The sequence below is a fragment of the Capricornis sumatraensis genome, chromosome 12 (assembly GCF_032405125.1).
Source record: "Capricornis sumatraensis isolate serow.1 chromosome 12, serow.2, whole genome shotgun sequence".
Taxonomy (NCBI): domain Eukaryota; kingdom Metazoa; phylum Chordata; class Mammalia; order Artiodactyla; family Bovidae; genus Capricornis; species Capricornis sumatraensis.
Window position 1 is genome coordinate 59,628,609 of NC_091080.1, and position 12,330 is coordinate 59,640,938.

Genomic DNA, 12,330 nt, shown 5'->3' on the forward strand with positions numbered 1-12,330 from the left:
CACAAGGTGGCCAGAGTACTGGAGTTTCAGCTTTAGAATCATTCCTTCCAAAGAAATCCCAGGGCTGACCTCCTTCAGAATGGACTGGTTGCATCTCCTTGCAGTCCAAGGGACTCTCAAGTCTTCTCCAACACCACAGTTCAAAAGCATCAGTTCTTTGGCGCTCAGCCTTCTTCACAGTCCAACTCTCACATTCATACATGACTACTGGAAAAACCATAGCCTTGACTAGACAGACCTTTGTTGACAAAGTAATGTCTCTTCTTTTGAATATGCTATCTAGGTTGGTCATAACTTTAATTTCATGGCTGCAGTCACCATCTGCAGTGATTTTGGAGCCCAAAAATAAAGGTATGTATATTTCCCTAAAGTACAGAATGATTAAAGATCATAAATCCAAAAATCTATACAATGCAAAGCCCGGCGTGTGGGCACAGTTTTGTGCTTGGGCCAGCTCGCTGCTCCAAGATTACACCAAGATCTGCAAGGATGCGGCGGCGGCGGTGCGGGCCTGGCCCAGGAGGGCAGCTGTGTAGTTGGGGCTGCTGGGTGGCGTGGCGGCCTGTTGCTCCCTGGCATCGAGCAAGGCAGCCTTCGAGGAGGCGCTGCTCCACACGTCGGGGACCCTCCTGCTGCTGGCGCCCGCCACTTGCAACCGCGACTCGGAGGCGATCGTGCAGCGGCTGCTCCGGCTGCGGGGTCGCGGCTGTCTGCGCCATTGCCCTTCGATGCCCAGGCCAGCCTCTACCAGGCTCGCTGTCGCTACCTGCAGCCCCGCTGGACCGACTTCCCGGACCGGATTCTGGATGTGGGCTTCGTGGGCCCCTGGTGGGTGCTGGGGGCCCGGATGAGCAACTACGACATCAACGACGACGAGTTCCTGCACCTGCTGGCTCACCTGCGCATCATCAGGCCCCACCAGCTGCAGTCGGAGGCCAATGAGCTGCTCTTCGACGAGAAATACAAGCCCGTGGTGCTCACCGATGACCAGGTGAACCAGGCGCTGTGGGAGGACCAAGTTTTACAGAAGGAGAAGGACCAGCTCTCCCTGAGCCAGCCTGACTCTCTGCTGCCTTCGGACGTCGCAAGATGAAACTCAGACCCCCTGGGTCCCGACCGGGCTCCCGGCCCCCAGCCTCGGCAGAATGCTGGCCCGGGAATGTGCAGTTGGTGCGTGTGAGCCTCAAACACAGAGTGGTGGAAGTAAATTATTTGCAGCGTTCTCTCCCTGGGTTTTCACAAAATCGGGGGCCTCCCTCTCACCTATTCGCTGTGAGCGGATGGCTCATTGAGAGCCTCCCTGGTCTAGGAGTTGGGGAGAGCAGAGAGACGTGCCATGTCGTCTTAATCACTTCCAGAATTGGTAAGACACTTTAGACAGAAATAAGCAGATTTTCTTTTTAAAATTTGACCTAAAAGGTTTATTCTCTATTTCCATGAGGGACATGTATTTTTTTTTTTTTTTGGTTTTAAGTAATTGTAGTCTCAGAAGAAATTGGAACAATAATCGAGACATTCTGTGTAAAGGTTCACCCGGCTTCCTGCAAATGATAACATTTCACACTGTCCTTATTGTTCCGTTGCTAACTCGAGTGGGACTCTTTTGCGACTCCGTGGATTGGAGCCCACAAGCCTCCTCTGTCTGTGGGATTTCTAAGGCAAGAATACTGAAGAGGGTTGCCATTTCCTTTCAGTAACCTTGAAAATACAGAATCATTTGGAAAGGAGTATGTCGCTAAGCGTCGGACACGAATGGGCGACTTCACTTTCACTTTTCATTTTCATGCATTGGAGAAGGAAATGGCAACCCACTCCAGTGTTTTTGCCTGGAGAATCCCAAGGACGGGGGGAGCCTGGTGGGCTGCCATCTATGGGGTCGCACAGAGTCAGACACGACTGAAGCGACTTAGCAGCAGCAGCAGCAGTATACAATGCAAAATTGATAGTTAAGGGAAAAAAACACTATATACATGTTATAGCAGGGGCTTCCCAGGTGGCACTAGTGGTAAGAACCTACCTGCCAATGCAGGAGATGTAAGTGATGGAGTTCAATCCCTGGGTTGGGAAGATCCCCTGGAGGAGGGCATGGCAACCCACTCCAGTATTCTTGCCTGGAGAATCCCCATGAACAGAGGAGCCTGGTGGGCTACAGTCTACAGGGTCACAAAGAGTTGGACATGACTGAAGTGACTTAGCATGCACATGTTATAGCAAAACTTAAGAACATCAAATTCATAGATAATGGATGATTTTTTGCTTTTTTGTGTGTTTTTCATTGGTTTCCTATATTAAATTTATGGTTAGAAAACAACACAAAAATATTTGGGAAGGTTAGGAATCACTTTCTCCAGAAATCCTTCCCTATCCATCTTCCTCTGAGGACAGATTAAGTGTCCCTATTTTTGCATTTCATAATATCCTGTTCACATCTCAGAAGTTGTTCTTACCATGCTGCATCTATCCCCTCCTATTAGCATGTTGTTGTATGTTGTTGTTGTTGTTGCTGTCTTGTCCAACTCTTTAGAAACCCTGACTGTAGCCCACCAGGCTCCTCTGTCCAGGGAATTTCCCAGACAAGAATACTGAAGTGAGTTGCCATTTCCTTCTCCAGGATATCTTCCTGACCCAGGGATTGAACCCTGGTCTCCTGTATTTGCAGGCAGATTCTTTACTGCTGAGCCACCAGGGAAGCCCATTAACAGTGTTGAGTGATTATTAACTAGAGTGACACATCAAAACCCCAGGGAACTCGTTTTGTTATTGATGATGGAGTTTCTTAATCCACTTGCTCAGGTTCCACTGCAGGGCTTCTAAATCTAAATCTCTAGGAGTGGAATGCAAGATTTAAAAAAATACACCAAGATTTACCTTCTTCAGAACCACCAGTCTAGTGGAAGGGACTATATGTTTGTCTCTGTGTCCTACAACTTTACACAGTACCTGGTATGTAGGATATGATCTGAAAATATCAGTTGAATGAACACGTGAAATATGACTTTCAACATGTACAAGCTTGTGACATTTGTGTCTCCAGAAACCACAGCAGTTTGTTTTGTGGTATGATCACTCAATTTCATTTATTAATCCCCTCGTTGTCTTCTGCACTGTCTAATACTCCTATGTATTTTGTCACAGATCAAGTTTTATTTCACTATTAATATACTGTCAAGGACCTTGGTTTCAAATGAACATTTTCTCTCTAATGCTAGATATTGGACAGCTTAGATTGACATTTCTCGTGTATCTCTGCATTCCAAATTTAGGTGTGGTACAAAGTTGTTTTATTCCATGGACCAGATTTCTCACCTTCTTCCAGAATAATATTATGCAGGTTTCCGGGTTTTAAAAAAAGGCACTAAGTTTGGACCTCAGAAATAGAAAAGGGATTAAAATTGCTAAATGTATCAAGAAACCAATAACTTGTCCTTCTTTAGAATTTCAAACAAGAGTAGTAAATATTATCATTAAATGTGGAAGTTTTTATAAAACAACTGCTTATTTTCCACTATGCTTTTTGAGAAGAATCCACATGTGGGTCTCCAGCCACAGTGATTATTTTAGCTTTGAAATGGTTAGGAAAATCTAGACAATCCCTTGGCAGTTTTAATACCTTATACTTGTAAAAAAAATCTTCCAATTTTTTCACATACATCATTCCATCAGGACATCAAAGCAACCCAACTAGGTTTATATAGCATTAGTATTGTTCCTACCTTACAGATGAAGAGCTAGCTTGAGATTTCAACCTGATAAGTGATTGACCCAGATACTCACAGCAGAGCTGAGATTAAGACCAGGTCATATGCCTTCCTACGTGGCGCTGGTAGATTCCACCCAAAGAATCAACAGTTACTTATATAATTTTCCTTTGATCTTGAGACTTCCTAACTGGCCCAGTGGCTAAGACTCCCTGCTCCCAATGCAGGGGGCCCAGGTTCAATCCCTCTTCAGGGAACTAGATTAATCCCACATGCCACAACTAAGACCTGGCACAACCAAATACATAAATAATTTTTAAAAAAAATAATAATTGTACTGTCCTGTCAAGTTCACTACTCACTTCCTTCCATTGGAATCTGGGGAAGAAGCATATTCATTGGAAGGACTGATGCTGAAGCTGAAAGTCCAATACTTTGGCCACCTGATGTGAAGAGCTGACTCACTGGGAAAGACCTGATGCTCAGAAAGATTGAGAACAGGAGGAAAACGGGGCAACAGAGGATGAGATGGTTGGATGGCATCACTGACTTAATGAACATCAGTTTGAGCAAACTCTAGGAGGTTGGGAAGGACAGGGAAGTCTGGTATGCTGCAGTCCATGGGTCCCAGAGAGTCTGACATGACTCAGCTTCTGAACAACAACACATCTTCAATCATAGAAATGGTGAAAGAGAATAAAGGACACGATATCAAGAAAAGAAACTTCATATCCTGATGTGATGTGTTCCCTATGTATTATATTCATGTGAAGAAGTGTCTCCTTTTCATAATTTAAAAAATATTTACAATTTTAAAAGCCAAGTAGCATATTTCAAGGCACAGTCAGCTCTACACAGTATTGATAAATGGAAACACTTGTGGTATGCCAGGAACTTTGATGTTTGCTATAAATCCAATTTAACCCTCACTTCAGTCCTATAAGGATGACATTTACGCTATCCCAGCCTTCATATGAGGTAAATGCAGAGCCTATTCTCTGTGCCAGCAATAATTATGAAAATATGTTAAACATGACCCCATGCAAAACTAGATTTTGCGAAAGTGAAATGTCCACGCTTCAGTAGGGAGGTGGGGGCCTGCATGATGGACTGATATGGAAACTTGTAGGAAGTTAACACCCAGAGAAAGTATATAAAACAGATGTGGAAATTCACAGAGAAGTTCATGGTGGAACTCTGTGTTGTGAAAATGAGAGAAAAAATTTTACACTTACCTAAGTCCAAAGGACTGTGACAGGAATGAAAAAGTTCAATGAAACACTGGACCACTTAGATGAGAACAACTGAGCCACCCCAACAAGACAAAAGGAGAGTTTAAGATTCATCTAAATTCCAAATTTCTTATATATATATTGGCCATGCCATGACTTAGTTGCCACACCAGAGGGTCTTTTTATTTTTTTATTCCAGTTGAAGCAAGCAAAGAGTTAGTTGTGATATGTGGGATCTAGTTCCTTGATCAGGGATTGAACCTAGGTTCCCCGAACTGGAAGTGTGGAGTCTTAGCCACTGGACTACCAGGGAAGTCCCTAAATTCCAAATTTCTTTATAAAACTCTGCATAACTGACAATGGGCTTCCCTGGTGGCCATTCTTTAGACAGTGGCAGATTTCTTTAGATGATAAAGAATCGGCCTGCAATGCAGGAGACCTGGGTTAGATCCCTGGGTCGGGAAGATCCCCTGGAGAAGAGTATAGCAACCCACTCCAGTACTCTTGCCTGGAGAATCCCATGGATAGAGAAGCTTGGCGGGCTATGCTCCATAGTGTTGCAGAGTCAGACATCACTGAGCGACTAACACTTTCACTTTCCTGTAACTTACTAGATAGGTTAAGAGGGACAGACTAATGATTCTTGCAGAGGTTTCCTGTTTCTAGAGTTAGAGTTATAAAATTTTATAAATTCACACTTGATTTTAATACTTAAAATAAATTCCAACAGAGAAGGAAGGAACAGCTGATTCACTCTGTTTTGGTAGACTATTTTCCATTAGATTTTTTTGTGAGCAGCCATTAGCAGAGTTCCAGGGCTGTGAAGTCAGAGAACATATGCCACGCAGACTTTGCACCACATTGGTGGGCCAACAGTTTATTCTGCCTCGCATGCCCTATACAGTGGAGCCCAGGACAGAGCTCCTGTCAGCCTTGAAACCTCCTGCTGACTCATTCTTGGTTTTCTCTATGAGATCACAGAGCAGAACAAGAAATGCCTGGGGGTAAGAACTCCACACAACTCATTCCAGACCAGCTCAGACACCTGGGTCTCCACTGACTCTGGCCGTTCACACAGGTGAGAAACAGCAGAATTTCCTCATTAAATGATTTCCTCTCCTATCAGATCCAAGGTGAATTCAATAGCAATCACCAGGGTTTCTCCCTTAGCCATCTGCTTCAGCTGCACTTGGAACTCTGGGGCAAACGGACTGTGGAGACCCAGATTGAAACTGCCTTTCCTCCTAGTCTCATGAGCCATGGTTTTCAGCAGAATTTGTAAGATATTTGACAACAGGCAAAGGAATTAAAGTAAAAAGGACATTTCATTCAATATTCATTTATTGAGTGTATACCATGACCCAGGCACTGTGCTCACACTAAGTATTTTCTAGATTTACGTCCAACTTGAATCATTTCAAACACATGTTAAATCATGCACGTGCAGTTGAGGTACAATAAGAAAGCGTCATGACTCTTAAAACATACTGCCATTCAGAAAACGACCATCTAACTGCAAATGGTGTAGCTTCTCCATCAGGAATTGGAGGGAGGAAAGCAAGAGACTACTACTGTGGGTGAGAATCCCTCAGAAGAAATGGGGTTGCCATCATGGTCAACAAAAGAGTCCAAAATGCAGTACTTGGATGCAGTCTCAAAAATGACAGAATGATCTCTGTTCGTTTCCAAGGCAAACCATTCATTATCACAGTAATCCAAGTCTGTGCCCCGACCAGTAATGCTGAAGAAGCTGAAGTTGAATGGTCCTATGAAGACCTACAAGACCTTCTAGAACTAACACCCAAAAAGATGTCCTCTTCATTATAGGGGACTGGAATGCAAAAGAAGGAAGTCAAGAAACACCTGGAGTACCAGGCAAATTTGGCCTTGGAGTACAGAATGAAGCAGGGCAAAGGCTAATAGAGTTTTGCCAAGAGAACACACTGGTCATAACAAACACCCACTTCCAACAACACAAGAGAAGACTACACATGGATATCACCAGATGGTCAATACCAAAATCAGATTGATTATATTCTTTGCAGTCAAAAATGGAGAAGCTCTGTACAATCAGCAAAAACAAGACTGGGAGTGGACTGTGGATCAGATCATGAACTCCTTATGCCAAATTTAGACTGAAATTGAGGAAAGTAGGGAAAACCACTAGACCATTCAAGTATGACCTAAATCAAATCCCTTATGATTTTACAGTGGAAGTGACAAATAGATTCAAGGGATTAGATCTGATAGACAGAGTGCCTGAAGAACTATGAATGGAGGTTCATGACATTGTACAGGAGACAGGAATCAAGACCAACGCCAAGAAAAAGAAATGCAAAAAAGCAAAATGGCTGCCTGAGGAGATCTTATGAATAGCTGTGAAAAGAAGAGAAGTGGAAAAACAAAGGAGAAAAGGAAAGATATACCCATTTGAATGCAGAATTCCAAAGAATAGAGAGATAAGAAAGCCTTCCTCAGTGATCAATGCAAAGAAATAGAGGAAAACAACAGAATGGGAAAGACTAGAGATCTCTTCAAGAAAATCAGAGATACTAAGGGAATATTTCATGCAAACATGGGCTCAATAAAGGACAGAAATGGTATGGACATAACAGAAGCAGAAGATATTAAGAAGAGGTGGCAAGAATACACAGAACTGTACAAAAAAGATCTTCATGACCCAGATAATCATGGTGGTTTGACCACTCACCTAGAGCCAGACATCTTGGAATGTGAAGTCAAGTGGGCCTTAGAAAGCATCACTATGAACAAAGCTAGTGGAGGTGATGGAATTCCAGTGGAGCTATTTCAAATCCTAAAAGATGATGCTGTGAAAGTGCTGCACTCAATATGCCAGCAAATTTGGAAAACTCAGCAGTGGTCACAGGACTAGAAGAGGTCAGTTTTCATTCCCATCCCAAAGAAAGGCAATGCCAAAGAATGCTCAAACTACCACACAATTGCACTCATCTCACACGCTAGTAAAGTAATGCTCAAAATTCTCCAAATCAGACTTCAAAACTACATGAACCATGAACTCCCAGATGTTCAAGCTGGATTTAGAAAAGGCAGAGGAACCAGAGATCAAATTGCCAACATCTTCTGGATCATGGAAAAAGCAAGAGAGTTCCAGAAAAAAATCTATTTCTGTTTTATTGACTATGCCAAAGCCTTTGATTGTGTGGATCACAACAAACTGGAAAATGCTGAAAGAGATGGGAATACCAGACCACCTGACCTGCCTCTGGAGAAACCTATATGCAGGTCAGGAAGCAACAGTTAGAACTGGACATGGAACAACAGACTGGTTCCAAATAGGAAAAGAAGTGCGACAAGGCTGTATATTGTTACCCTGCTTATTTAACTTCTATGCAGAGTACATCATGAGAAACGCTGGGCTGGAAGAAGTACAAGCTGGACTCAAGATTGCCAGGAGAAATATCAATAACCTCAGATATGCAGATGACACCACCCTTATGGCAGAAAGTGAAGAGGAACTAAAAAGCCTCTTGATAATTGTGAAAGTGGAGAGTGAAAAAGTTGGCTTAAAGCTCAACATTCAGAAAACAAAGATCATGGCATCTGGTCCCATCACTTCATGGGAAATAGATGGAGAAACAGTGGAAACAGTGTCAGACATGATGAAAGTGAAAGAGGGGAGTGAAAAAGCTGGCTTAAAGCTCAACATTCAGAAAACTAAGATCATAGCATCTGGTCCCTTCATTTCATGTCAAATAGATGGGGAAGCAGTGGCAGACTTTATTTTGGGGGGCTCCAAAATCACTGCAGATGGTGGCTGCAGCCATGAAATTAAAAGGTGCTTACTCCGTGGAAGGAAAGTTATGACCAACTTAGACAACACATTAAAAAGCAGAGACATTACTTGACTGCACAGACAAAAGTCTGTGTAGTCAAAGCTATGGTTTTTCCAGTGGTCATGTATGGATTTGAGAGTTGGACTAGAAAGAAAGCTGAGAGCTGAAGAATTTATGCTTTTGATCTATGGTATTGGAGAAGACTCTTGAGAGTCCCTTAGACAGCAAGGAGATCCAACCAGTCCATCCTAAATGAAATCAGTCCTGAATGTTCATTGGAAGGTCTGATGCTGAAGCTGAAACTCCAATACTTTGGCCACCTTATGCAAAGAACTGACTCACCGGAAAAGACCCTGATACTAGGAAAGATTGAACACAGCAGGAGAAGGGTTGACAGAGGATGAGATGGTTGGATGGCATCACTGACTCAATGGACATGAGTTTGAGTAAACTTTGGGTGCTGGTGATGGACAGGGAGTTGCAAAGTCCATGCTGCAGTCCATGGGATCACAAAGAGTTGGACACAGCTGAGTGACTGAAGTGAACTGAACTGAAGCAAGAGAAAGAAGCTTGCTCATTGCTGCTTGCATTCATTCATATTCTCTCCCCTTAAAGGGCTAATCAATGATTTGATATTCCAAATAATTAAAACTTCATTAAAAAATAGATAATCTTAGGATTTCCCAGGTGGTCCAGTGGCTAAGTCTTAATGCTCCCAATGCAGTGAGCCCAGGTTCGAACACTGGTCAGGGAGCTAGATCCCACATGCTACAACAAAGACCTGGTACAGACAAATACATTAAAAATAAATAAATAATTTTTAAAAATAGATAACCTCTAAATTGTTGCTGTTGTTTAATCACTAAGTTGTGTCTGACTCTTTGCAATCCCATGGACTGTAGCCCACCAGGCTCCTCTGTCTATGGGATTTCCCAGGCAAGAGTACTGGAGTGAGTTGCTGTTTACATCTCCAGGTAACATTTCTGACCCAGGGATTGAACCCGTGTCTCCTGCTTGGCAGGCAAATTCTTTACGACTGAGCTGCCTTGGAAGCCCCAACCTCTAAATACTAAGACTTTAAAAATTTCTCACTTTTTTTTTTTTTTGCAGCATACTGTTAGATGGTAAATTAACAGAAGCCATGTCTGCAAACCATGAAAGAGTTAAACAATAAAATTTTGTTTATTATACACAGAATGACTTAAAAGAAAATAAACCCTCCTCAGTTAAACCAGATTGAGATAAACTTGAAAAGATAGTGCTTGATAAATATATAGATGAATAAGAAGAGAGCAAGTCTAAGATCCTGATCTATCATACATCTTCCTTCACTATGAATGATTTCATTTGCTTTTTAAATAGATAAATACAAAAACAGCATTTCCCCCTTGGCAAGAGAGTAACTGTTTTGTATTATTTACCTAGGCTGCATCTGTGTTTCTAAAAAGAACAGTAAATACATTTCTGGAGCAAGACATGTTTCTGTGATAATGTGAGTAATGCTTCTTAAACACTTTGGAGATTATTAGAATGCTTTCCAGAAGCTGTTATTGAACTCGCTTTAGCAGGAACAGAAGATAAAGATGAAGACACACTCTCAGCATTTTTCACTAAACTATTAGTAGAATAATGTGATTGGAAGTCTGCCAGGAGGGTGGCTGCCAGAAAGTGAGGCCCAGGACTCTGCCCAGGCATTTGGAAGGCAATCTGGTCCCAAGCCAGTCTAAAAATTCCATAGGACCAGAATGCCTTCCTCAAGAGGACCCTATAAATAAAAAATCCAGTCTGAGTGACACGGCCTACCCAAATACTGGGCTAACTTTCAGCCTCCCTGAGAACTTACATTCACAATATGGCTGCTGCAGAGTCTTCCAGTTGGTGCTCAAAACTTAATTGGGGATCACTTCACAGGAGTGCCGCAGTGAAAGAAAATAGCTGCTAAGTTTCGGTATTGTATACACTCCCTTCCAAGCCAGGATACACTTGGAAGAATCATAGCTCCAAGCAAAAGCCTTCTTGGATCTCTCAGATAACCTGGAATTTATGGTGGTGGTGGTTGCATATATGTACTCACCATTCTGTCATTCTTCTGAATATAAGACAGATTCTTTCATTTGTTCAACAAGATTTATTGAGCTGCTATGATATCTGTTTGTGGAGCTTATATTCAAACATGGGGAGGTGGGGAGACAGAAAAATAAATGATTAGTAAATACCCATATAATGTTAACTTGATTGATTTCACGGGTTAGGAAGAGAATGAGAGAGTGCTACTAATCTGAATGCAGATGATCAGAGATTTTGCTGAGAATGATCCACTTATAATAAGAATTATATGAAGCATTTGTTTGTTCTAGTTAATCTTTTTTATTTTTTGTTTGTTCTAGTTACTCAGATCTTCAAAGAATTTTTTCTAAGTCATCACATCATATAGACATATTTTTCAACTTTGACATTAACTTACATAAAAGTTTCATTAATTTTTTCATCAGTTCTTTTAACATTAGTTGAAAAAGTGACTACCTCCAAGATTTTTTCATTTATAATATTTTCCTAAGAAACTCTATGTATTTGGCAAAATTTGCCTGCTTGTTTCCACTTAATTGAAATATTTATTCTAATGATGGCCAACAGGCACATGAAAAGATGATCAACACTGATAGTTATTAGAGAACTATAAATCAAAAATACAATGAGGTATATCACTCCACACCAACCAGAATGACATAATTAAAAGGTCTACCAATAACACATGTTGGAGAGGGTGTAGAGAAAAGTGAACTCTCCTACACTGCTTATGGGAATGTAAAGTGGAACAGCCACTATGAAAAACAGTATCAAGGATCCTGACAAAGCTAAAAATAGAGTTGCCATTATGATCCAGCAATCCCACACCTGAGCACACACCCAGATAAAACTAAAACTCAAAAATACACAGGCACCCCTATGTTCATAGCAACAGTATTCACTATAGCCAAGACATGGACACATCCTAAGTATCCATTGATAGATGAATGGATATAGAAAATGTGGTACATATATACAATGGAATACTACTCAGTCATAAAAAAGAGTGAAATAGTGCCATTTGCAGCAACTTGGATCAACCTGTGGATTACCATACTAAGTGAAGTAAGTCAGAAAGAGAAAGACAAATACAATATGATATTACTTATATGTGCAATCTAAAATGTGACACAAATGGACCTCTCTATAAAACAGACCTATAGACATAAAGAACAGAATTATGGAAGCCAAGGGGGAAGCAGGGTAGAGGCAGTATGATTTGGGAATTTGGGATTAGTAGATACGACTATTGCACAGCCTGGATAAACAACAATGTCCTACTGTGTAGCACTGGGGATTATTTAATATCCTGTGATAAACCATAAGGGAAAAGAATATGAAAAAAAGAACACATATACATGTGTAACTGAATCACTCTGCTGTACAGAAGAAATAAACACAACATTATATATAAACTATACTTAAAACAAAAAAAAATCTCTACAGATTTTCTTTGACCCTTTGTTGTTCAGTCACTAAGTTGTGTCTCTTTGCCACCCCATGAATTGCAGCACACCA

The 12,330-nt window shown here is 41.5% G+C and overlaps 1 pseudogene; it reads left to right on the forward strand.

Moving 5' to 3' along the window:
• Positions 1 to 377: 377 nt before the first annotated feature.
• On the forward strand, positions 378 to 1,093 carry LOC138089034 (mitochondrial import inner membrane translocase subunit Tim29 pseudogene; annotated as a pseudogene).
• Positions 1,094 to 12,330: the final 11,237 nt, after the last annotated feature.